The sequence below is a fragment of the Myodes glareolus genome, chromosome 25 (assembly GCF_982192425.1).
Source record: "Myodes glareolus chromosome 25, mMyoGla1.1, whole genome shotgun sequence".
In the NCBI taxonomy this organism is placed as follows: Eukaryota; Metazoa; Chordata; class Mammalia; order Rodentia; family Cricetidae; genus Myodes; species Myodes glareolus.
Genome location: NC_142050.1, coordinates 6,647,823 through 6,674,255, shown reverse-complemented (window position 1 = coordinate 6,674,255; position 26,433 = coordinate 6,647,823). Strand labels below are relative to the sequence as shown.

Here is a 26,433-nt window from a genome sequence, read left to right as displayed (position 1 = left end):
GCACCCTAGTTTCTGCATTGCATCTAACCAGGGGAGGTCTCCCTGCACGTCACTACCCATGGATCTACCACTGTGCCCGTGCTGAGAAGCAGTCATGTCCACCTCTCTTCCTGTGCCATCCTTTGCCTGCCAGCTCCATCGGGGAAGACGCCTGTCTGCCACACTCCACAAACACACCGTTTAGTCCTCCAGGGCTTGTGTTCATGTGGATAGCCTGCCTTTCAGAACTCTGGATCTGACCCGGTTGTGGGAGCAGTCACACAGGAAGGATGGAGAAGCAGAAACCACAGCCCTGACTCCTATGCTTAGTCTGGAGTCATAGTCTGGTTGATTAGAACCAACTTAAGGCTGAAGTCTAAGCTGGGCCATTTGTGAAATACTTTTTCGCCATCTCCATTTACTATGGCTACTGTTTTGGCGTCATTTAGTAGCATAAGAACCATCAGTCTTTGCTTGAAAGATAATTTACTAAAAAGTAGAAGTTATTACCATTGGTGAGGAACTTTCTGTTGGTCATGTAAGAGATAAGACCCACAAGGGGAAGCTTCCCCAGCTTCTTCTTCATTCAGTAATTTAGGACACGGGGGGTGGGGGTGGGGAGCATCTGCAAGGGAGTGTGGGTGGAGACAGTGTCCTGAAGGGCTGTCTAATCAAAGGCACAGACAGTCTCGGGGTAACTTCACCGTGTTGAAGAAATTCAAATTCTTCAGGCGCTTTCATCTCCTGGGGAGATCAGACACAGATTCATAAAGCAGATAAAGGAGTCATGTACAGGGACACAAATGGATGTGAATCAAAACTACATTAGTGTGACTGTGAATTCTGGATAGGCCTGGGCTGGAGATATCAAATAGAGATGAAAGCTTGCTTGGAAGCAGACTTCTCTCTGGCAGTCTGCACTGCCATAGCCACCAAAAAGAAGGAAAACCGTGGGGGCCAATCCGATGTCTGTGACAAGCTGCCAGGCAGTCATTAACATTCCCCTGACCACACAGTAGCCTGGATTCGAAGGTCTTGCCTGATCAAACACGTTTTCTCTGTAATGAAATATTGAACCGATCCTTGAAATAAAGACCCTGTGACTCTCCTTGGAGTCACACTGCCATGTGGAACGTGCTTATCTCTGCTTGTGGGCATAGCCCCACTGAGTCCATTTTCTTCCTGAAATGTCAGCCAAGAAATGGATGGAAATGACTTCCTTAAGAACTGACAGCCCACCTGTATTGTTTACCTAAGCTGAGAAAAGAGGCAGCAATGTTACAAACAATAGCTGATTCAGTGCTAAAACAGGCACCAGAAATGGGGCTGGTTGTTCTGGTTCCTGATAAGTCTTTGTTAGTTATTCACGCGTGGATGGCATGTGTACTTTCAATGAATTTGCCTTTTATTTAAGAAATAGAAACACCACCTTTTTCTACTTGTTTGAACCTGAGAAAGAATATTCTCTTCATTCCATATTGATGTCAACAAATGCACACCAAGTCTCCTACAGAAATCACTTGGAAATCTGTCTTGTGCTCACACTTAACATACTGACAGTGATAAAGTAGTTCACATCCATAAAATAGCATGATTCAGGGATCAGAACCCCCCAGCTGCCATCCGCGCCTCGGGAATCTGTAATTAAGTCTCTATAATTTACTCCGGGTGCGCAGCCTTAGAATTAACGTGTTTGTTAAGGAGCCTGCATGGTGACCAGCAGTGCTGGGGATATTAGTTATCCCCTCATCCAGCTGGTAATTTGGTTTCCAAGAGGTCATATCTACTTTCTACAAGCTCAGGTGAAGTCAGTGCCGGTAAGACTGTGTTTGCTGGGATGTGTGTGACACTAGGACTCAATGTCCTAGCGGCCTGCAGCGCAGTGCATCCTCCCCAAGGACAACTAGCTTCCTGAAGTCGCCCGAAGAACTATTTGAGGAAAGCATGCTTTGCTCGTCTTGGCCAAAAAGCTGAGAAGCAATGAGGAAGACGTGTTAGGATGTATTCTTAGTCGTATTTTTTTTTCCCATCAAGATGGACTTTATTCTATCTGTTAGAAAGGTATTCTGCTTCAAATAACAGGAGATGCCATGGCTCAAGCTTCCCTCAGATTATCTTTCATCCTTTGGTTCCTTCCATCCTTGGTCTTTTTTAGCCATAGTTTTCTTCTTTACAGATCTAAGAGAGTTGCATCACCAGCATCAGGACCACTCACTCACAAGGCAGGAGAGTGCTCAGGGGAAAACATCCTTCTCTTCTCAGGCTTTGTCCCTTAGTGGGAAGGATGAACCATCTCTGGGATGCATGCCCATGTCTCAGGGGCATCATATCACACACTCAGGTGAAAGGGGTCTGGGAAGTTCAACTTTGGAACTGTTGATATGTGTGACCTAGGGGGAAAAAAAATGTGAATTTTGTTAGTTAAGAACAATGGGAAAGAAGGACTCAATAAACATTTAGCTGTATTTGTTCCAAATGTTTTTCTAATTGTTACTGAGGACATTGACTTCCACCTCGTAGCCCCCAGCTTCTCAGCACCCAGTCCCTTCTCCATCCGTATACTCCACCGGCGTTGGTTCTCAGGCACTAAGTTGCCTCCACTTCCTTGTGTTATTTTCTAGTTAATCAGCCCTTCTGCAGGTTCTGCTTCTGTGGAATCCAACAACCTTCAGAATCAAGAAAATAATTCTACCTCTACAGAACATCACAGGCCTTTCCTTTTGCTACTAATTCCTAAATAATGCTGTATAACAATGACTTACCTATTTACATATTTATGCTGTGATGGAAGGAAGTACAGCAGGAGGATATGTAAAGTTCAAAGTCAGGCTCTCTGCATCATGGATTCCAACATCTGGAGACTTTCTATTTTTGTCTAGGTGCCCTAGAATCAATCCCCTGTGGGTAGAGAACTTGCTATGCCTCCTTCTGCCTAAATATACATATATTCTTTTCTTAAGTACGATTGACAAGAGACGGTCCTAATCCTAAATTCTCTTATTAGACAAAAACATACCCAGAAAATATTTCATGTTGTCCTTTCCTAATCGTGTGTGTGTGTGTGTGTGTGTGTGTGTGTGTGTGTACAGGAATGTGTGCATGTCTGTGTGCATGTGTGTGTACATGAAGGTCAACATGCTGAGTCTTCATCTTTTACTCTAGAACTCATTTCTCTAAGCAGAACCTGTCACTCACTAATTGTGTAGACTGCCTGGTCAAGGACCATAATGGAACTGTTTTAGTGTGTACGTCATGCCTTGAAGCCACCGTCAGAGAAAGAAAATTCTGTCAGTATGCTCTATCTTAACTAAAATGCCCTTGCAATAGCAAATAACTTTCTTTCTGGCCACCCATGATCTATTATATGAATTCTTCAATTAACCAGGTTTGTTTTCATAGCATAAGCAGACAAAGAATAAGCTTTACATTTAAAACTCAACCTTGACATTATTGTGATTGTAAACAGGCAGACTTGTATTTCACATAACTTTTCTAACCAAACTTAAACCGTAACCAACACGTATTTCTTTAGTCTTTAATCTATAAACATTTTGACTTTACCCCTGATATCTAGTAGTAGGAGAGAAAAAAGAGACTTTTAGCCCAGTCTGGATAAAAATCTTAATTTAAACTAATAAAGTAATCAAATGAAATAACCCCCAGATGATGTTCAGCACACACAGACAATCTTCCACATTTCTTTTTTCTCTTCTTTTTCTTCTCCTCTCCTCCTCCTCTCCTCCTCCTCTTCCTCCTCTGCCTCCTTTGAGGCACTCTTCATGTAGTTCTAGAACTCACTAGGTAGATCAATCTGGCCCCAGACTCACAGAGAGCCTCCTGCCTCTGCCTTCTGAGCTGTGATTAAAGGCGTGTGCCACCACGCCCAACTCCATATTTTTTAAATTTATTATTGGTGTGTGAAGACCATGTGTGCACACACAGCCATGTATATGCCATGGGGGGTGCGGGTGTGTGTATCTGTCTGTCTGTGTGAGTGTGTGTGTATGTGTGTGTGTCTGTCTGTGTGAGTGTGTGTGTGTGTCTGTCTGTGTGTGTGTGTATGTGTGTCTGTCTGTGTGAGTGTGTGTGTATGTGTGTCTGTCTGTCTGTCTGTCTGTGTATGTATGTGTATGTGTGTGTGTGTCTGTTTGTCTGTGTGTGAATGAGTGTTTGTGTGTCTATCTGTGTGTCTGTCTATCTGTGTGTATGTATGTGTTGTGTGTGTGTGTGTGTGTATGTGTGTATCTATCTGTCTGTGTATATGCACTTGTGCATAGGGCAGAGAACAACTTTCAGAAACTGGTCCTGTCCTTCTGCCTTAGGTTCTGGGAGTCTGACCCAGTCGTGAGGCGTCTGTGGTGAGCGCTTTTACCTGCTGGACCACCTCGACAACCCTCCTGCTTTACTTCTTTTTGTTTGTTTGTTTTCTGTTTTTCAAGACAGGGTTTCTGTGTAGCCTTGGATGTCCGGGAACTCACTTTGTAGACCAGGCTGGCCTTGAATTTACAGAGATCCGCCTGCCTCTGCCTAAGGAAGTTGGAATTAAAGGTGTGTGCCATCACAGCCCAACTCTTCTTTATTTATCTTGTACTTTTCCAAACTCGTCTTTAAACTTTTTAAAATTTGTTTATCTTTCTTTTATGTATACAAAGTGTTTTGTCTGCATGTTTGTCTGTATACTGTGTGAAGGCCCAGCGCTCACAGAGGTCAGAAGAAAATTTCAGACCCTCTGGAACTGGAGTTAAAGATGGTGGTGAGCTTCTCTCTGGGCTCTGGGAACAGAATCGGGTCCTCTGTAAGAGTAGCACGCTGTCTTAGCAACTGAGCCATCTATCCAACCCCTTGACTTTTTTGGTGATGGAAGATTATTGTGGTTTTCATGATTCCTGGGTTAGAGAGACTGCCTTGGCTAGGTTAGGGATATGGTCTTGGGGACCTTTGAAAGTAGAGGACACAGTCTATGTGGCTGGTACATGTGCCTCCAATTCATGGCTGTTGTAGATTGTATAACCCATGTGTGTAGAGTTTCCTTGGTTCTGCATCTAAGTTTAACCTCTTTCATATTTTTCTAGACTTCCTTCTCTGTTGTAATAGGAATAATTAGGGTACTGAGCACTGTTCTACAGTGTTTATGTAGTGACAACATATAGTTAGAAGCCCCTTGTTCATTTCTAGCTGCTCAACCTCAAAATAATCACACAGAAACCATATTACTTTAATACTGTTTGGCCAACAGCTTAAGCGTGTTTCTGGCTAACTCATATCTTAATTTAACCTATTTCCATTAATCTGTGTATCGCCACGAGGCTGTGGCTTACCAGGTAAAGTTCCAGTGTCTGTCTCTGGCGGGGCTACATGGCTTCTCCTGACTCTGCCTCCTTTTTCCCAGCATTCAGTTTAGTTCCCCCCCCCAGCTCTACTTTTTTTTCCCTATCACAGGCCCCAAACAGTGTCTTTATTAACCAATGGTATTCACAGCATGCAGAGGGGAATCTGGATGCCGTCATCTTATCGCTTTGTGGACATTCTGTCTTGTCTCTTCTTGACTGATTTAATTCAGAGGCCTGGTGGCCAGCCCTATCACCGTCTCCACTTGGTACCACACAACTATTACAGCAACCCTAATAGCGACACTTCCCACTACAGCCTAGTGACTGCCGATCAGCAACCACACCGCAGGGAACCTGAGGCCACTGTAGGAACCACAACCTCCTACTCACCTTCTGCACTACGCTATCACATGGTTTCTTTTCAAGCTGGTGCAGAATAGTCTTCCAGGTGATCCCTCCCAGAGTTCCAAACAGAGATTTAGGGAGGAAAAGTCTTTAAGTCTGTCTCTCTAGGGATGGGTTGCAGCAGGGTGGACAACACCTGAGGACAGACAGTAACTTGGTAGCAGCCTTTTCTGGTCCCCCTCCCCCAGCCTGTCTTGCCTTGGTAGGAGTGGAGATGAGTTTTCTTTTTGGTGGCATTGTGGCTTCTGACACACTCCAGCTGTCCTTGCAGCTGGACATGAGCTGGACCTCAGGACTGGGGCAGTGTTGCATTAAAAGATCAGTGAAGAATATTTTGGAACCTCACTCCCAATACAATAGCTTGAGCTCAAGCTTTCTGCTTCTTTCTGCACATCGCTGTTTGATGTGCTAGAGCTACATAATGCGGTTTGGGTGTGCTTTCTTACTGTAAATACTAACGTACACCTCAGCATGTAAGCATCGGGGCGGGTAGAGGAAGGATATTCTCTTAAACAGGCAAAAAGGACATGCACTCTACTAATGCTCATGACTGTTGCAATATGTGTTGCTCCAGGAAGTTCCTGCATCTCTATATGAAGATGGATTTCGGGCAGTTTCCAATTCCTTTATAAAAATCACAGAAGGAGGTAAAGATTTTATTTTCTTGGGATTTTTGTTTTGTTCTGGTAGCAACTTCATTAGACTGCAGTACACAAATAGCTATTCCTTTAAAAAAAGAAAAGAAAGAAAAGAAAAGAAAAAGAATAGAGGCAATGGAGCTTGTCTTTACCAAAGGCAACAGGGGATCATTCGTACAAACTGAGCCACACATAGCCCATGGTACCTTGTGCTTCAAGGGCAATTTAAGATGAGATTGTGATGACTTCCTTCACAGTTAACTGAAACAGTTCACAAAGGATTCATCTACTCTCTCTCCCACAGTTAGCTCCAGACACTCATGTGGTGTGGTTCATCAGGCTGAGCCCTATAAGGAGGATGTGGGGTTATGGTCTCCAGTGCACTACCCAGAGATTCTGGCTTTTCACATATCTCCTTAAACAGATCTCGTCATTAGATAAAGAGACACACTGGAGCTTCCTTCCTTCATTTATTCTCAACACAACTTTTTGAAGCGTTTCTAATACTTTCACATTGTTCTTCAAATGAGGTTATTTTCTCTTTGATTCTGTCACATTTTTTAAAGCCAGAATCTCCCAAGGTATGTCCTCGGGGTTTGTTGCGATCAAGTCCCTCCCTATTATATGCATAACCAGTACATCTCCTCGGATATAAAAAATATTTTTAGAGTTTCACTATCTGAGAAAACAAGGTACATAGGTGATTTTGCTATTGGGAAGGTCCATCTCTGTCTAATGTACAAAAGAACGTGGGTGAAATTTCTGTGTTTGTTTATGTCTTTCTGGCACAAAAAAATTAACAAAGGTATGGAATCTTACTATTGAATAAAATCAACATAATTAATAAAGCAAACCTATCCAGACTACTAATATATTATCACCTACACATGTATCACATAATTGTCTTCTTATATGGCAAGATCAGCACAGCCACAACAGATCAGCCACTGCCACCACACACACTGTGAGTGGTATTTGTGCGTATGTGTGTTGCTAGTCTTTCTCTGTCCCGTCAGCCAGCTCCCAAAGAAACTACACAAAGACATCTTATTAATTATGAAAGTCCAACCAATAGCTTAGTCTTGTTTACAACTAACTCTGATAATTTAAATTTACTCATTTTTATTCCTCTATGTATTGCTACATGACTTGTGCCTTTTGCCTCTTTTCCTGCATGTCTGTTCCCTCTGCTTCCACTGGTGACTCTGCCCTTCTTCCCAGTATTCTCTGTGCTTCAAAAATCCTACCTATCGACTACTTAGCTTTGTGTTATACCAGTCAGAGTGACAAAAAGCATACAAAAAGATGATCCCACAACACATATTCACACATATAAATTGATAGCACTTGACTCAGTGTTGGCTCTGCTGAACTGGGCACTCAGAAGATAGGAGGCCCAAGAGTCCTGTCATAGGGATTAGATCTGTGTTCATTACCTTTTCCATTTTTCAGTGGTGCTGGGAATTGAACTCAGGGTTTTGCATGTGCCAGGCAAGTTCTCTACCATGTAGTCATACTGAAAGACCCCCGATATGGGGAGACTCTCACTCAAGTCTCGGGATAACACGACCTCCCCAGTAACTCACGAGAGACCGTCCTTGCTGCAATCACATGAGGTTTAATCGACGGGAAGACGGGAACCAGTGCACTGGGGCCGAGACTCATAACCCACGCAGGGGAAGAGTTCGACCCCGAGTAGCTGGGAGAAGGGGTCTTTAAGGGAAGAAACCACAGCCCAGTAATCCAAAAGGGGTAGGGAGGTCCAGTGATGATCACGAGGGGGCAACTCCCTGTTTCTCAAGATTATTCTCAAGATTACAATCCAACTTTATCTTCAGCTAGTTCCTGAAACTGAACCGGCTAATCCTAGATTTCTGATTCTTCCCTCCCTGCTTAGATTTTTGGCTCTATGTTTTCCTGCTAGGGGGATCTGGATTTATCAAGATCTTTCAATACCTTCAGCCTTAAATTTACTTTCCTGTTACTAAAATCAACCATGTCTCCCCCTCAGAGAAAGCATCAGCTCCAGTAAGTAATACAGAAGATTGTAGGTAACACCCAAGGTCTAGATGTAACTGAATTCTAGGAGCACCATCTGAGGCAATATTCTGAAATATTTTGTGACCTTACACATCTCAGTACTTATTCATCAAATTTTACCCCATTTTTTTTATTACTTCTATAAGTATAGCAAAACCCCTTTCAGGCCTCCATTCTCTCCAAAGCAAGATGGCAAATGCTCAGAAAACTAAACCAACACCTGGCAGCTCAGAACTTTACGGAGAACATTACTCCGTGATGCATCCGGAGGGCGTATCTCTTACCTCCCAGACTCTGCCAAAATATTCCCTACACACATACAGATCTCCCTGGGGGATCTGGTGAGCATTTGTCTTAATCTTCTGCTTTCAGAAGCGCTTTGGCAGCCCTGCAACTGTGCCTTTGCTTTCTGCCTCATTGACCTTCCCGTTAATCTGGTTTTGCAAACATCTAGAAAGAGCTCTTCCCCCTGTGTCTAAGTTGTCACAAAATGACATTTATTGGATGGAAATGCCATGCACTGCCCTGCAGCAGGCACTCTCTTACCATTAATATTCCGTGGTGTCATGCAATACTGAGCCACACAGAGCATCAGGTTGGAAACAGAAAAGTGGCCTCTTAATTTTTTTCTTCCTTTAAAAAATTCATATGAATAGATGTCTTTGTAACTTGATCAGAGTTCATTTAGGTTGAGCAAAAGGTTAATGGCCATTACTATATTAGAAAATGAGATTTTGGGGCCCCATTTTCCTCTCTGAGAAATTACATCTCTACCATAGAATGCGAGCTGAGGTGGCTTCCCTAGAGTGAGACCTCTTGCATATGGGTGTGCCGCCACCTTCCGAAGGTGTTGTTTCCCAGGCGTGATCTCACTGATAAAAGCAACAACAACCAACATCTTAGAGCTAACTCTCTAAGATGGTTTCAGACCCTGTGTGAAGTGACTCGCACACACAACCACAGCATCACTTGTATCGGTTTTGTGGGCTTGGAAAGTGAAGATCAATATTATTATTATTATAGAATAAATGTACTTGAGACTGCCCAGCTGGTAAGCGGTACAGCTAGGACTCGCCCTGAAGGAAACTCGCCTGTAAAGTAAGATAATGAAGCCTTCCCTATAGAGCCCACGGGTCTGCCTCTCCTCTCAGGACTCATCTTGCGGACAGTTTCTGGCCAGACATTTTGTTGCATTTTCTAGCTAAATCCCTGTTTGTTCCTGTGCTCCCTTTACCCCACCCCCACCCTGTGATTAGCTATAGGGCATTGTTGACTCCACCTTGGGTGTGGTAATTTCCCACCTGCCTGTGGCGAATTCCATTGTGCAGCAGCTAGGGATATAAGGTTTTTCCTAAACTTGAATAAAAGGCATTCAGCATTATCTCCTCAGGAATGACCCAGGTCTCTTGTGTGTTTTTTCAATCTCCAGGCCCCTGCCTGGCTCGTGAACGGTACAGTTGCACACGAACTGGACCAAGAGTAACTTAGTAACGCAGGTGTTACACTTCCCTACAGAGGCACTGTGAGGGTTCACTATGAATTTAGGTCAGATACCTGGCATTTAGCACTGAGCACTGAGATGCCTTCAGAATCTATTAGCAACTTTTATTCTCTCTGAAGACTGAGTTCTGGTGTCTGCCGTTTTCTTTCTTTCCCAGCTGTGGATTGCTTGTTTAGCTGCAGTAGCGTGTAGTGTCCTCTGTCCCACGCCTGTCAGTCCTGCATCATGTTTTAAAGCACGGAAGCAAGGCATGTGCCTTTCTTTACTGTGTCCTCTCCTCCTGTCACATGCTGTACCATACAACCGCATTAACTCACCACAAAGCAAACAGATTAAGAAGAGCATGTTAGAACATGATGCCTATCACATCGTATCAGTAAAACCTCTGTCACATTTTATTATCCAAATTCTATCTTTGAATTGGAATATCAGTGTACATCCGACACAATGAGTGTTCCATTCCAGACCACTCCGAATAAAGAGTGTATACACTCATAAAGAGTAGAACCAAATTCGTGGAGGAAGGGTTTGTTCTGGCTTCCGTTTCAGGGCATGTCAGTCCATCACAGAGGGATGGCACAGTGCCACAGCTCAGTTGTGGGCAGTGGGAACAACACAAAAATAGACGTCGCTTTTAAGAACTGCCCCAAACCACCCACTTTTGCTAACTAAGCCATCGCTGCAAAGGATTCACGGTCCCTCAAAGCGTGACTTCCCTCTAAAGATCTAAAGCATTCAAACACGCGAGCCTGTGGATACAGTTAGCTTTCCAGCCTGCAATGAGACAGCAATCGCAGTGAAGTGAGTCACGTGTTTCTTTGGGCTTTCCCTGTGTATATGAGATTTATGTCTATGCTTTACTGTTGTCTGCTAAGTGTACAGTCTACACAATATGCATGTCTAAACCCAATGTATATTTACCTTACTCTCAAATACGATGTTGTTAATTAAGATCTACTCAGAATCATCTGAGGCTCCAGCGGGTTATATTCTTGTAGCTGACAGAGACCTTGCGTCCACGTAGTGGCTGCTCAGTGGTGGGGGTAGTGATTGCCGCAGGCTGGATCATCTTACTGCAAACAAGACAAGTCCAGAATGTCACATCAAATCGTTTTGTTACTGACAGTCTGCTGGAAGCATTTTACCCACAGCAGAACTTCATTCAAAGCAGAAGTTTGTGCCGCTGCCTGCAAACTCAGTATTATAACACCCTAAGTCTTTGCTGGCGCCTTTACCAGGCTGGGAACCCACGCTTGTACTCATCTATACAAAGCAATCACTTCTTTATTAAAGTTTGTTACAGGACTGCAGAATTCAGTCATGTCCAGTTCTCAGGCTCTCTCTACCACCTCTTCCACTGAAATCTAGATCCTCTCAAAGTCATGCATGGGAACTGGAACATTTCGAGCTATTTGTGAGTCACCAAGTTTTTTAATGGTCTCTAGAGTGATCTCTGATTGGTCTCTAGAAAACCCTTTCTAAGTTTTCACTCAACTTGTCTCAGTTCTCCTGTGGTAATGGTGGCCTTTTGAACAGTGTTTCTTAAATATGGAATTATTCCTCAATCTGCAGAATGGATTTTGTGTTATCATGTCTAGAAATCACACTGGCCTTACCACACCCCTCCTTCTAAGCTCTTGGGTAAACAGCAAATATAATATTTCGAAAGCAATTTTTCCTTGAGCAGAAGCTCTCAACAGCACACTTGAACTGCTCAGTAAGCCGTGCTATAAAGACATGAGCTCCAGCACAGCCCGGAGAGACAGAGCCAGTGGAACTCGTACTGTCCATAGGAACTTTGGGGTGACAAACAAGCGCTGGCTCCAGGCCAAGACAGCCAGCTGCATTGTCCTCTAGGGAGAGTCGGGCTCTTTTGATGCGTTGGTGCCAGGCGTGGGTTGGAGTCTCTCCAGCTATGAAAGTCCAACATGGTATCCTTTTTCAACACAAGGTTGATGACAGGCAGTGGAAACCTCTTGTTTGCATGGCCCCCTTCCCCGACGACCTTAGCCGCAGCTCCTGGATTGCTCGTCAGCATAGTGGTTTTGCTTCAAACTGGATGATTCCACACCACAAATGGCTTTTCCCTCTTCAGCCTCGTGGACAAATATCTTTTAGGTTCTGACTGTATTTCTGTAGCTTCTACACCGTCCAGTCTTCATAGGATTAAAACTTAAGACTTTGCTCTGGAATAGCCTGTAGCTGGTTTGATTTTTCGCTCCAGATTGTTAAAATTTTTCATATTGGCAGTAAAACTGTTTTGTTTTCTTATCATTTGGCTGTTCTCTGGAGTAGCACTTTGAATTTCCTTCGAGACTCTTTCCTTATATTTATAACTCGGCTGTTTGGCTCAAGAGGAGCTCATCTCATCCTTTGGCATGCCCTCCTCGTTACACATAGGTTTAAAGGGAGACATGCGTGGTTCTTCTTTCCTTTGTACACTTAGAGGCTATTACTGGACCTGATGCTTCCCATGGCTAGGGAGAGAGGGGCCCAAGGAAAGGGAGATGGTGAGCTAGTCTGGAGTACCTAGAAAACACATGACATTTACAGATAAACTTTGTCATTAAAGTATTAGCATATATTAATTATACAAATGTTTTTTCATTATGCCATTTTAATATACACAAATTATATAATTTTATCATATTCCTCTATTATATCATTATCTTCTGGTGTTTCAATTTCATTATTAGCTTTTTTTTCTACTTTCTTTTCTTTCTCTCTCTCTATTCAACCAGTGAGATTAATTAGGGTTTCTTAGAGGACCGTGGGTGAGGGGCTATTTGTAAAAGCACAGACAATTTACCTATTGGTAATATCACTGAGGAAAACATCTCTCCCTAGCATCCATTAACTGCTTATAAGATCTCTAGGAGCGGTAACCTCATCAGCACCTCCCTCTTGATGAAATGTTAAAATTCCCACTCTCATGCAGGTCTTACACAGGTAAGCATGATGGAGTTCCAGGGAGTTCCAGAGAGCAATGGCCATGTCATGACTGCCTGGCTGGAACCAGGGTTCCGCAGCACACCACCCCACCCTGCTTGCACAGTCTTTTTACTCCTTCTTCTGTGATAGTCCTTGAGACTTTGGTACAGCTGCCCTACTTAGGGATGAGCAACTCACCAGTCTCTTATTCTTAGCGCTGTGACAGTTATGAGTCTCTGCAGAGACTGTTGGTATGCTATAAAAAGAAAGAAAGAAAGAAATGTTTCAGAATAACAAAGCCAACAGAAATCGCATAAACAAAAATATTTAGAAGGCAATTTAATGGGCACATCATGCCCATCTGGCAAAACAAACAACATTAACAAAAACCATTAGCTATACCAATAGAACCTACAGTGTCTTTTGGTCAGGTGTATAGCCCCAGACATATATTTTCTCCTGTAGAAAGGCTCCCAAATACTATCATGAAACAGATATATAGTTAACCCCATGACAGTCTTGCGACTGTTGCACCAGCATACACATCTTGACTGGAAAGTCAGTGACACAGCAGGCAGAGCCCATGGCTGAGCAAGTGTTAGTGACACTTCTGCTCACAGCCTGCATAGCCGGCATCTTCCAACACCGTGGGAGCCAGCTACCAGGGAGGAAGCTTCCAGCCCAGTTACAGCTCGATTCTTTCACATCCTGCAACTGAGCAGACAGTGTCTTCATGAATAAAGTTTCCCTTTCTATGAGCATGTTTCACAGTTAGCCTTTCTTGTCAGCATGGCTGACATGCTTGTGCTGGTCTCTGACGGCGTCTCTAGAGACAATCAGCTGAGGAAGACAGACTCACCTGAATGTGGGTGACTTCATCCTCCATACTGCGATCCTGTGCTGAGTCCAAAGGGAGAATTAAGTCAAGGATGCTATCCTTCTTCATCTGTTTTCTGGTCTGCTGAGAGGCAGTCTAGCAGCCTTGCTCCTGCAGCCACTATAAACCACTCTGGCTGCCGTGACTTCCCAACCACATGGACTGTGCCTCTGCAAACTGAGATGTAACACACTCCTCTTCTTTCTTTTCAGATAGTTGGTCACAAAAATGGAAAGGTACCTAACAAAAAAACCCCTCTGATCAGTGGGGTAGTTGTGATTAACTTTTACCAAGTGGTTTCCTATGTGTGTGTGTTATGACAATATCTACAAAGACATTTACAGAAAAAAAAAAGAGGGAAATGAAGACTTATCCTGGGTGTGGATAGCACGGTGCTGTGGGCTGTGGTCCTAGATGAATAAAGGAGACGGCCAGATATGCACCGACATTCCCCTTTTCTTGTCAGCAGAGGCTTAATCCAGCAGCCTCGTCCTCTTACTGCCACAGCTGCAAGCTCCTTTACCTTCCATATCAGGATAGACTCGGGTTCTTCAAATTGTGAGCCACAGTATGGCTTCCTCTCCCCTGTTGTTTCCTGACAGCTACTGGTTCATAACAGTCACAAATGGTTACACCAAATGTAACGATCAAAGATTGCCGTCACCAATTTAGTAATGATTTTTAAAAAGGCAAAAAAAGAATTGCAGAATTACCAAAATGTGATACAGAAATTCTGTGCCGTGAATATAGTGCCTGCTATTAGAAAAATGACAATGGTAGGTATTATAATTCTGCTTGCCTTCCCTGGCACCTGGGTACCCTGTCCCTTTAAGAAACAAGCTCCGCCCACCCCAATCTCCTCCCCTTCCTGCCAAGGAAAGCTGATCTGAGACCTCCCCACCTTCCCTCCATATCCCCCCCTTACCTTTATATCCTTTCTAATACCCACTAAATAAACTCTATACCCAAGTTCTCTCCATAAGGCATATCTGTCCGTCTCCCACCCACTGCGCTCTCGCACCCATCAGGGGACCTGCCAGGGTCATGCCACCATAAACCTTTCATTGATTCTATGACTTCGGCAGGCTCTCCCTTGCAGCTGAGGACTGCTAGGGATCCTGTAACCTTCAACTCTTCTATATGGTCACTTTTTCAACTCAAAATCGCTGTAATTTTATGTCCAACATGGAACGGTAGTTTCCTCCCACACATCTGGCCATGCCTCCATAAACGTGCAATCATTCAGCAGTGGTTCCCCCAGGTAAAAAGACCCAGTACTTCCCTACCAAGCTTAAAGCACCTCGCTCCGGCCCCTGATGACTCCATGTGATGACTAGGGGTTTGGTTTGTGTCCACCCTTACTGGTGGCCCCTGAACCTTGTAAGTGACAACCCAAGGTAAGCGTGAACCATGGTCCGTCGTGAACCTCTGGGATGCTGGAGTTCTGCCTCAGAACCTTCTTCTTGCCTCACTCACGGAAACGGTGCCTCTGCCCCTCAGATATCAAGCCATACAGCTGCCTATCGTCACCTTATGTTCTGCCAGTGATTGTCTTAATTTAATCTTGAGCAGCCAAGCTGCTGATACCTGACAACTCTGAATTCCTCAGGCCGTGTGCTTCTCACCAGTGCCCCTTCTTAAAGGACCAGTGTCGTGGAGAACGGCTGACGTTGGGCCTCACTCATTTGACCTCTCCCTTTATTTCCAATAAGTGAAGTCCCGGTTGCTAAACATGTGAGCCGAAAACATTTGCTATGATCGTGGCCCAGCACACAGGCAGAGCTCGCCACCAGAGTCTGCAGGGCACAGTGAATTAGGAATGTCTAAACAGAAGAGTAAGGTTACATGGATCCGGCAGCAGGTTAAACAGATTTCCTTCCTGTTTCTGCGTGTGGTCTGTAGGACACACTCTAACTAGGCCTGGATCAACACTGATGACAAGTTAGGAGAAATGCCCCAGGCACACACAAGACAGGATTACAGAGTAACTTGAGACTTCATAAGGCATGGCTTAAGAAATACAGAAATACAGAAAGCTCATAGAATTCTAAATAAGAGTTCTTATAACAGTGGTGTTTGATTTTGATGGACAGGTCTAAACATTTGTTTAAATACTAAGTAAAATTTGTAGTAGAAAAGGAACTATCTATTAAACTTGATACTATAACGCTCAGCAAATCTTCCTTTTAGGTCTGTTTTGTCAACTGGTTGGCCCTTTTCAGATCGCTGTTGGTGTTTCTAGAGAGATTTTCATGGTGACAACGTTCTACTCCATAAATACTTCCTACACAAAAAAACTCATTATGTGCCAAGTTTATATTTTAAACATAAATATAACTGCAAAGGAATTTACCAACCCCATAATACCTATGCAAATATACTGTGTTTTATAGCCTGCCTTTTACTGAGCTTCATAGCCAGCATGTTTTTCACCAAACTAACCCTATGTCAAACAAACCTACTGAAAGATTTACGGCAGTGTGACTCTGGCAGGTCCCTTGGTGGGTGGGAGACACTGGCCAGTGGAAGACAGACAGATACACCATGTGGAGAGAGCTTGGGTATAAAGTTTATTCGGTGGGTGTTGGGAAGGATATAAGGGTAAGGGGATTATGGAGGGAAGAGAGGAGAGGAGAGGAGAGGAGAGGAGAGGAGAGGAGAGGAGAGGAGAGGAGAGGAGAGGAGAGGAGAGGAGAGGAGAGGGGAGGAGAGGTGCCTATCAGCTTGCCTCAGTGAGAAGGGGGAAATTAGGGTGGGCAGAGTTTGTTTCTTAAAGGGACAGGGTACCCAGGTGACAGGGAAGGCAGCAGAAGTATGACATTTCCATCTTTCTCTTGTAATAAAAAGGGTGAGGAGTTAGACATGGCAGGTTAAGGGGACAGGGCCATCAAGTTCTCAAGACTGCTTTCTCTTGGTTTGGGGATGTCAGAGTCTTGAGGGGCCTGAGAAACTTGGGTGCTGGTCACACCCTGGCGTAGCTGGTTGTTTCACTCCTGTCCAGGACTTGTGGTGTGGAACTGTTCAGTGTTTCTTGGACCTAGCAAGGTGTTGGTAGGGCAGAGGACAAGGTTAAGTTTAGGAAGAAAAAATTTTTCTTTAGGTCCTGGTAATTTAGGAGAAGGATATCAGGACCAGGGAATTGAGGAAGGGGTGTATCTGACCTGTTTAAGGTGAATCCTTCAATTCAACTCCCTGGAACTCACAAGAGTTCTTTGAGTTTGTAAAACATAAATTTTAGACACACACATTGTATTAACAACAACATATTTATGCCAGAATGACTGTGACAGATGTTTTTGCACAATGAAAAGTATCTTTTGAAAACAACCAAAAAGAATTCCAAATCTTAGTCTTGCAGTATAGTACTCTGACAGAATTAGAGTGATAGCTATCAGCATTTTATTGACAATGTTAAGACTCTGAATGTCAGCATAATGAGAGAGAAATCTGATAACCTGCATTTGTCTTCAGACCTTTATAACTTGCAGGTATAAACCTTAATAACTTGTATTTGTAAACCTTAAAATACCTTTTATTTAGAACATAGTAAAAAGTTATGCTGAGATTCGTTTAGTGTTTTTTAAACTGGCAAAACCTCTCTCAGTTGTCAAATTGCATCAGAGATCTTTGAGAAGGATAAAATTTTAAATTGAGTTATTGACTTACAAAATGACAGAGAACTTACTCTATTGGCTATCTAGAGCCACTCCTCAGGGTCCTCCATGGTCGTCGAGGGCCTTACTTGTCTTCTGCTAACGCAGGGCTTGAAAGCTTTAGAAGATCCGGTGGGTTAGGAAATCTGTAGGAAGACAAGCCTACCTTGCCCTGAGCAGCTAGGCCATCGATTCCAGTCAATTCTTTCCACTGTCTGGAGATCTTTAGGAGTTTAGATGAAAGGCAGTTTTTCCAAATGGTTAGCGCTTTCACTTGATGAAGTTAATTGTGGGTGGATGTTGTTTTGTGCCCATCTGTCTTCTGTCTTCTTTGGAGGAAATAGGGTGTTGCTGCTAGGAGCCAACCTGTCTGTTATGAAAAGTCTTTTAATAATTAAACATTTAAATGCCCTATTCCCCAGATCTCTGAGCACTTGAGGGCTATTTATCAGGTATAGATAAGTTATAACTACAGCATAGGATCTGCCTGGAGAGCTGGGTCCAAGCTTGACTGCACTGGCTTTTAACTTAACAGGTAAGATTTATTCTTGTGAAAGACAAAGAAGGGAAAACTGTTTGCAATAGGAGCTGAACAGTAAAACTGGCAATAGTGGAGAACAGCTTAATATATTTTCAAGCAGGGCTGGATCACATATACAGTATGTTGTGAGACATTTAAAAGTACACATGCTTTTTTAGTCTGGAATGAGATACAATGAACAGAGCTTTCCTGTAATGGATGGCTCGGCAGGCCCTGCCAAGGTGAACCATCATCAAACACACCAAATGTAACAGGACATAAAGGTAGTTTTTAAAAGCTTACAGCAGGTCATGTAGGGAATCTGATGCCTGAGCCCTTTGGCTAGGGGCGGAACCTCACTAGTCTGCGGCTCCTCCCTTTATTAAACTCAAACAAACTGGCAGCGGTCGTGGTTGTCCACGTGCTGTAGCTCTTTATATTGAACCTGCCGCTGGTAGAAGTTAGAAATGTATGTGTTTTGTCAGCCTGTTTCCCACAGGTGAGGCAGAAAAATAAATAATTGGCTCAGGCTGTTAATCCATTCGTTCACAAAATAAAGGGGGCCAAGAAAGGGCAGTCGTCCAAGAGGCACTAGGCCAAGAGGAGAAGCCTATCCCTAAAAGGATCTGTAGATATGGGGGACCCTGGACCTGAGAAATAAATGCACCACTCGGTGAGTGCCTTGTTAGTGCAGAGCATGAGAACCTTGCTTGTGGGAAGTGGCGGAGGTGCTTCTCAGGGAAAGCTGGCCAGGAGAAGGGAATCTTACCAATTGTCCTGCAGACAGACAGAGAGTTGGAAGTGGGTGGCAGCAGGTCCAGATCCAGGATCCCCAAGTCGTTGGATTGTATGTCCGCAGTGCAGCGGTGGCACAAACAGGGTTCCGTGAATGAAAGAGAGACAGATTTCACCACAAACAGCTTAGCCATGGTGGGAGGCGGTGGGGGGGACACCTGCGGAACAGTTTAGCATGGATGCTGAAAGACTCCCGTGGGCGTCTTCCCTCAGGAGAGACCCCATGCCCAAAGATCAGTCGAAAACACGCAGCCGGATGCAAACTGCAAGAGGTTTATTGGATACACAGGTACCTGGGGCGACCAAGTCTCTCGGAGGACTTGCGCGCCTGCAGGTTGGGGGTGAGGGGTTTTTATAGGAGAGCAAAAAGCGAGGTTTACAGAAGCAAGATGCAGGGTGGTAAATTCTTAACCTAAATAACAATGAGGGGACTACTCAGCGGTTTACTGTTCCTCTTATCCTGCCCCTCCTTCCTGGCTGGCGACCAGATGTCTGATTGCACAGCCTCTGACTCGTGACGAGCCCCGCTTTATATGTGACTCAAGCCTCGCAATCCTCTCTTTCTTTGTTTCTATGACCAATCCATAAATCTCCTGTCTTGCAGCCAGATAAGGCTGTCCTTGCTCTAATCTCAGGTATCTTTGCTCAGCATTCCGGAGGCCCTGAATTCTGGAGGCCCTTAATTAAGCCTGTTATTTGCTCAGCATTCCGGAGGTCCTGAACTAGTTATCTGTGAACCTTTGCAAAACGGTATAACTATGGTTAAAACTAGTTGGGGTCCTTCATTGCAATTACGTGCAGGAACGAAAGGCAAACAGAGAAACACAGAGAGAGCAGGCTGCATTTCCTGCATTTCAGGCAGACCACTGGGTCTGCCTGAAAAGAACTCCCTCCCATAGGGAGGAGTTACTGCCTCCATCTTGGATTCTATCACCTGTCCTGGATACTGTAGGACTCATGAAAATACCTCAGACTTTCTCCCTGACTTCTGAGAATTCCAATTTATGTATTAAGATAGAAGATTTCTTCTGGAGAGAAGAAAAGTTTTGTTCTATTTGTTCTAAACACTTGGAACACAAGCACCATAGAATGTTCAGAAACGAGGGATAAGTTTTCCTGGAGGTATGGGAATTGAGCCTGAGAAACGGGGGCCTTGGACAATGGACACAGGAGCTGTGGAAGTCACAGTAAAAACAGATAGTCCTCAAAGGTTCTAGAAATCTACCCCAGTCACAGGGGGAAAGGAGGCTGTCAGCTAGGCCGGCATGAGACACAGGGCTAGTTCCTTCCACCAGGGAGCAAAGAAATCAGCAGTGATCTGAGACCCATTGCCCTCTATAGGAATACAAAAACAAACAAACAAACTGGAAGTGGTATAATGGAGTATTGGGTTACTAATCCCACAAATTTCTCTAAATATGACTTGATCTACCTAGCAGAAATGTGCCGCTTTTACTGTTGGGTAGAGGCCCAGTCAGATTTGAGAGAATTTATGTTCATTGCGATACAGTGCTTTTCCTCACAGGTGAAAAGTCAGCCCCTTGTGAGATCCGAGCAGTTCCAGGAAATGGAAGTCAGTTGGTGTGTTTATTAGCTGGCTTCCAGTTGAAAAGGCTTGTCCAAAGGTAAGATGAGTCAGAGCAAAACAGATTTTTATTTCTTCATACATTTAATGGACTGCTGGGTTTTGTTGCAGAATTATCAAATTGGGATCTGAAGAAAGTGGGGGGGAAAGACAAGAAGGTCAGAAATTGTGCTCTGACTATCATGGCAGCAAATGCAGACTTATTCTCTCTATACTGACTATGCTATAAACTGTGTGTTAAACTGTCCACTGGACATATGTGGATTCTGATTTTGTAAAGGAACCAATAGGTTCTTTCTTTAAAATAGCAGCAGGATGTTATTGGTTGAGGGTGAAATGCGTGTGTGTCTTGTTTAATCTCCACAGAGTAAATTTGGGAAGATTTTGAAGAAGAATGTATCCAGCTCCTAGGAACCAAACCTGACAGAACAAGTATGGGGTTAGGGTTGGAGAACTGTTGGACCCTGAGCCTGTTGAAATGCACTTGACTGTTCATTGGTTTGGGTTCATTCTGAGGGAATGAAATGGGAAACTATTTCGTGTTCCAACAGAAGAGGTTCCCAGGGTGTAAATGACGGCCGAGATGACCTGGGGTCCCACAGCTGATGTCAGTAGTGCTGCAGGCTATGAGCAGGGCAGTGGGTGGACGGACCCGGGGCCACTTCCAAATGAGTTATCAGAACTGACACCAGGGTTTGGATGACAATAGACCCTTGAAATGGGAAATAGAGGGGGTTTTGGCAAAGTGGTAATATTATTATAATATCTAACTTACTAAAATATATTCTGATAAGTGTGATACATACAATACCCCAAGAACCTCTCTCCTGTGATCAGCTGCTCCTTTTCAGTTGTTATGAGCAGCGAGTGACTGTATCTTGCCTGATTCTTCTCTCATCCTTCTTCAGTACTCATATTCTCCAATTTATTCACAAATATGAGTAAAACTATGAGAAAAAATTCCCTCCATGAGAAGGAAGCTTCCAGGCATGTTTTCTCCAGACTGTGTACATGTGGTTTTCTGGTATATCATGTAGTTTTGTGGTAAAACCATCATTACACAGGGCCATGCAGATGCCTTGCCATTGGTTTGCTTCATAGCGCTGTAGATTAGGAGTGCCTTTGTTTTCTGATAACAGCAGTATTTAGGCTTCATATAGGAAACTGGTTGATGGAAACCAAGAAACCCAGCACCACTAATAGACACTCTTTTTATCACTTGAGTTTAGTCCTTTTGTACTTAGAAATTTCTTCAGCTGTAAGAAACAAAACTCCCAATAAGAACTCCGTTATTGCCTGTGACGCATCTCCTGATGATGAAACTCAGTGATAGCTTGGTTGTCTGGGTCCTTCCTGTCTTCTGGTCTTCCTGTCTTCTGGTCCTACCTTTTCAGCATCTGCTAGCTCTTTATCTGGAGACATCTCACCAATGACCACGGATGATGTCTGCTCCCCCAGCGCATCCTCTCTCTCCCATGTTTGGGGGATGGAACTGCCAGTGCTCTTACACGTCTTCCACTTACCTTTTTAAAAGATACAGTTTATTGTTTAATTATGAGTGTGTGTGTGTCTAAGAATGGGTATATATACATGCGTGCTTGTGGGCATGAGGTCAGAAGAGGACACAAGGTCCCGCAGAGGTAGAGTTACAGGTGGTTGGGAACTTTTTGACTTTGATTCTGGGAACTGAATCAGGACTTTGGAAAAGCAACAAGCCCTCATTGAACCTCACTGATCCTACTTCCTGTTTCTAATAATGGAAAATCTTTTCCAGAAACTTCCTACTTGTGGTAGCCCCCTTTCATGGTTTTGGCCAGATCTGTATCAGTGGTTCAAGGAGAAGGGAAGGATTCTCCAGGGAAACAGATGCAGTAAAACGGGTTTATACAGAAACAATCCAGCTCACAGTTTTCAATTTAAGATTCTTTTGGTGTTAATGTTAGCAAAAGATGGTATGTTTTTAAATTATTACTCTATTTATTTATGTTTGTGTGCCCACACATGTGTGCGGAGGCCAAGACACCTTGTTGGAGTCTTTTACCTTGTACCTAGTTCTCTTCTTTTACCAGGTAGCTCCTGGGCCTTAAGCTCGGGTCATCGGATGTGGTGGAAAGCGTCTTAACCCACTGAGCAATCTTGCCAGTCCCAGTAGAAACCAATCTTCATCTTTTAGCTAGTGGAGTTCTAGGAATGCTGTGTGATACTCTCTGGTGAGGCTGAGCAGCAGCCTCAGTCATGTGATCAAGCTTCCTCCCCCCCCCCCACCTAGCAGTCATGCCTTTGAGCATTCTTCAGATCCAGTGAACTTGCAGCTGTGTATGCTAACGGAGAGTAACCACGAAGCCATTCTGCTGTTCGTGATCTGCAGGATTGTAAAATGACAGGAGATGCACGGTATTTGACTGTAGAACAGTCAGACATGTCTGGTCTACTGTAAGCTAATGTCAGTGGTCACCTGGGGACACAGTGAACTGTTTTCTGTTGTCTTCCATGACTCATCTCAGAAGGCTGGATGGGCGATTTTCGATTTGTAGCATCAGGTCACATTTTTGCTTTTTACTCTTTGGGGGAATCCGCCACCCAGCTCCCAAATAAATCTCACACACACGTGTAAGCTTAGTCTTACTTACGAATGTCCTCCCTTCACTGGCTTATTTCTAGCCAGCTATTCTTAACCTAAATTATTCCATCTACCTTTTGCCTGTGGGCTTTTACCTTTTTCTATTTCTGTATATTGATTTTTCCTTCTTATTTTATATCTGCAGTGTAACTGGGTGGCTGACCCCTGGAATCCTCTTCCTTATCCTGTTCCTTGATCTCTGTTTTTCTCCTTCTGTTTATTCTCTCTGCCTACAAGTCCTGCCTATCTTTTCTTCTGCCTAGCTAATGGCTGTTCAGCCCTTTATTTCACAGGCAAAGTAACACACTTCACAGTGTTAAACAAATGAAACAAACACATCTTTGCATCATTAAACAAATGTTCCACAGCATAAACAAATGCAACACATCTTAAAATAATATTCTACAACATGCACACATATACACACATATATGTTTATATACATATATGTATTTTTATATATATATGTATATATAGAGAGAGAGGGAGAAGGAAGAGAGAGAGAAAGAGGAGAGGTTTGCGCATATGTGACGGTGCTGGGACTAAACAAACAGACTGTCATCCAGTTATGCCCTCAGCCCCCAACAGTGGAGGATGAGGATTTCATCATACATTTGTACAGAGTCCTGCAATCTGCAGTCTAGGAGCTGGGGGCCTGGGAAAGCTGCTGCAGTAATTTAATGCAAAGACCTCAGAACCAGGGGTACAGATTGTGTGAAGCAAAGGCCAAGAGCCAGAAGAGATGGAAAGATGTCCCAGATGAAGAAGTGAGACAAGACATCAGGTGAATTCTTGCTTCTCCCACTGATTTTACTTTTCAGTCAGGCCCTGAGTGGTGGTGCACCCTTGTTAGGAGAGCTAATCTCCTCTAAGGTGGCTGACTGACATGCTTAAACTGGGAAGACATACACAGTGTTTTCTCCCTAGACAGGCACTGACATAACCCAAACCAGCACCGTGAATCCATGAGTGTCTTAGGAACATGCGAGACTTGGGCAGCTGCGCTCTTGAAAAGCCCAACTACCATGGTTGGTGACTCCCCGAAGCTGCAGGCAGCAACACTAAAGAGTCCCTCCCCCATTCAACAACAGAGTAATCTCAGGTAACCTCAGGGAGCAGCCTTATGGTACTTATAACTTTCCGGTGAATTTCAGGAGCTCCCTTCCTTCCCTCCAGCAGGGAAGACTTCAGTTCCAAGGAAATAGCTACACAGCCCAAGTAAAGACGTGGCCAGTGAAGGACTAGGGAAATAACAGGCCTTGTGCCAGTGCTGAGGGACACTGATGGACGATACACATCATCAGGTTATACACAATCATCCAAGGATCCTTTGAAAGTTCCAGATGCCTGGATATCATTGATTTAGGCTGAAAGTAAGCATACTGATTTTTAATTAAGTAATATTTTTTAACTTTTTTCTTAGGTGGGTGACTCAGGTATGAAAACTCCTCAGTGTCAGGTCCAAAAGAGGCCTAGGACAAAAGGCTAACTGTGGAGCCTGTTAGCACACCAAAGCCCACAGTGGGCTGGTTTTTTTGGGGGGTGGGGCTTCCAGGTGCTCTCTGCATCACCAGCATGTTACAGAATTCATGCTAGCATCCCGGCTCCTCTAGGCTCCTCTCACCCTGTCCTCTGCCCACACCTTCTCCATCTCGCGGGCTACCTTTTCCCCGGCTTCTCATTCCTACATAACCATGCCATTTTGGCCGTGTGCCCCTCTCTTGGTCCCCATTCCTACTCCACCTACCACCACCATTTCCATGGCCCAGTTCAGTTCACTGGCCATGGTCAGTGTACCACTTTCTCTCCCTGCCGGAACTCTTCATAGCTACAACTTCAAAAGAAAAAGACCTTCTCTCTTCTCTTCAACCATACACCATGGAGCAGCCCTGCCCTCACTTTACACAATTACAATGAGTCCATTTGTCTTAACACCTGCTAGAAGCCCATGGGAACGTTACTAGGATTATAACACTGTTCCAGCAGACAAGTGTGAATATATTGTCGAAGTTCAAGACAGCACATACTAGGCGAAAAGCTTTTGACTCTTAATCCACTTTCTCTTATGCCAGATGATTATAGCAACAGGCGCTGGTTCCTTCCAAAGCTATGCTGCTACTGAATCTGAGAGTGTGTTTGTTTGCAGTAGCAATACTGCTACTTTCCCACTGCTGTAGGAGCAAACCAGCTACACGTCTGGCAGCTGAAAACACAAACTCATTAGCTCACAGCTCCCTAGGTTAGAGTTCAGGTGGCTGGGCTGGTGTTTATGCTCAGGCGCACAGGGCTTGTGTTGGAGATAACCTGGGACCTTCTCCCTGGTCCTAGAGGCTTCTCCCACGGTCTCCTCTGTCTTCAAAGGCACAGCAGTGTTCCAAGTCCAGTTGAAGTTGTAACTCTTTTTGACTTCCTTTAATGCTCCCAACTGGAAAAGCTGTAATGATAAATAAAAAGAAAGATGAAGTGGGTACCTTTAAGCAGGCCCTGGCAAGTAAGCAAACACTCCACATGCAATAGAGTTAGTGCAAGAGGTTTGTTGGAGGAGGGGCGAAGGGGGGAGTGAAAGAGCCAAAGGCCATGTAGGAGTGGGGACATGAGAGAGGCAGAGAGAGAGAGAGAGAGAGAGAGAGAGAGAGAGAGAGAGAGAGAGAGAGAGAGGAAACAAAAGGAAGAAGAGAGGTAAGGAGGAGCAAGAGGCAAGAGAGGGAAGAAAAGGCAAAAGGAGCTAGCTGTGCCTAGTGTGCACTTTTAAGGGTCACAGGTCACACAGCTGACTGTGGAAGGCCCCTGGGGACAGGAGGTGATGTCACTGCTTTGGTGGCAGAGGCAGGCTGCTGCCCAGGAGGAAACTAACATTCCTCTCTTTTGTTTATTATAAAAAGGTGAGGAAACAGGAAGGGGTAGCAGGTCAGGTGGAAATGGAGCACTGTGTTCGCTAGACTGCTTCCTGTTTGTTAAATATTTTCTCTTAGACGAGCCTCTCCACCGACATAAATAATCCCAATCAGACTGAATCAGACCGAATTAAAGATGCCCATGTTTAATGGAGTGCTCCCAGATGGCCCGGGGAAAACATGGAGATGGAAAGAGAGAGAAGAGGAGACCTCACGAAACCCAGAAACCTTGTGTTCATTCTCTGGGGGCAGTTTAAATAGCCCGTGGGAGTGGTCTTTACTCTCCCTGGAGAGGGGTCACCGTTTGGCAGGCTTTTTTGGAGGTGGAGTATGGACTGAGGCAACTCTTAGGGGAGGGGCTTATGCCAAACAATCCAGACATTTTGTATAAAGGGATGTTAGGGGCTGAGACGATGTTTCTGACCAAACATTCTAGACTTTTTGGATAAAGGGTGTACAAATGCACACTATCAAATCTCTCTCACACTGCCTTTGACTGTCTTAAAAATACTTTCATTGAGCAAAAACATCTGTCAAAGTCATTCTGCTACTGTTTAAAACTTATGTTTTCACAAACTTAAAAATTTCTTCTAAGTTCCATGGACTTGAATTGAAGGATTCACCTTAAACAGGTCAGACACGCCGTATCAATTCCCTGATCCTAA

At 44.2% G+C, this 26,433-nt stretch overlaps 1 long non-coding RNA gene across 2 annotated transcripts; it reads right to left on the bottom strand.

Moving 5' to 3' along the window:
- Window positions 1-1,309: 1,309 nt before the first annotated feature.
- On the bottom strand, window positions 1,310-18,825 carry LOC125402436 (uncharacterized). Of its 2 annotated transcripts, XR_015736661.1 has the most exons (6): window positions 18,644-18,825; window positions 17,387-17,724; window positions 13,684-13,941; window positions 13,023-13,080; window positions 10,815-12,422; window positions 1,310-2,369 (listed from the first exon to the last, which is right to left on the bottom strand). It is a non-coding gene; the product is annotated as an uncharacterized LOC125402436 (long non-coding RNA). The 2 variants fall into 2 exon arrangements; XR_015736660.1 differs by lacking the exon at window positions 1,310-2,369 and having other exon boundaries at window positions 7,951-12,422.
- Between the last annotated feature and the right edge of the window lie 7,608 nt (window positions 18,826-26,433).